Source organism: Phaethon lepturus, unplaced genomic scaffold, assembly GCF_000687285.1.
Source record: "Phaethon lepturus isolate BGI_N335 unplaced genomic scaffold, ASM68728v1 scaffold7448, whole genome shotgun sequence".
Taxonomy (NCBI): Eukaryota; Metazoa; Chordata; class Aves; order Phaethontiformes; family Phaethontidae; genus Phaethon; species Phaethon lepturus.
The window spans coordinates 48,088-49,019 of record NW_010559632.1 but is presented as its reverse complement, the minus strand read 5'-3'; positions in this window follow the sequence as shown (position 1 = coordinate 49,019).

Here is a 932-nt window from a genome sequence, read left to right as displayed (position 1 = left end):
AGGCCCGGGCGGCACGCGTGTTCGTGTGTGAGTGAGTGAATGCTGGTGGAGAGGACGCGCAGACCCCGAGCAGCATGTCTGTGCGCCTCTGCTGTTGTCCCGGAGGGGCCCGGAGCTCCGGCACTCTTGGCCGAAAGGGCCCTTGGTGCGCGGATGCCCGCCGCGCACCATGTCTGCCCCGGCGCGCAGGGGGTGGGGGTGCTCTTGCTGCCTCATCTGCTTCACGGCCGGCTTCGTAAATATAGACGTAGGGATCAGTCTATTCGGCAGCTAATAACAAAGGGAGGTGCCCTTCTAATTTTGCTTTACTTTGGCTTTGTCGGAGCAGGGTGTCTGCCTTCACGGTTACCTCTAACGTTCTGAACGTGGAATGTGAATCACGCGTATCTAGGTTTCAGCAGTCAGCCTGAGCTTGCGTCTGCGGCAGGGAGCTTGTTGGTGTCAAAGCCCAAATGTTTGGTGTTCAAACGTAAAATTCCTTTTTTTTTTTAAGTTGGGTGCAGCCTTATCTTTTCTGACATAGATAACCTTGCATTTGGTCTGTACTGTCTTGGAGTAGAAAGAGAACTTTGCTGTGCTTTGTTGTGCGTGTGGCACACTGCAGGCTCTGTACCAAAAACAGTATTTAGGTTTCTTAGAATAATACGTGTTTGTTGTTGCTGGGTGTTTTTTTCACTTTTTTGTTTCTTTGCACACAACTGGACTAGCAGAGATTGTTTTTTCTGACCTGGTTGTTATTACGCCTCTGAAGATGAGGGCTGTTGTAGTGGAGCTCTGTATCAGAGTTTTCCCCAAATCTGGTCAGGCTAAATTGATCACTGTAATGTAAACTAAATGGGCAGGATGGAGGAACTCGAGGGAACTTCACCTGAAGCAGATATATTTGAAAATATTTATCTGTCAGAATTATCAGAAATTAGCAGTCTGAGGGG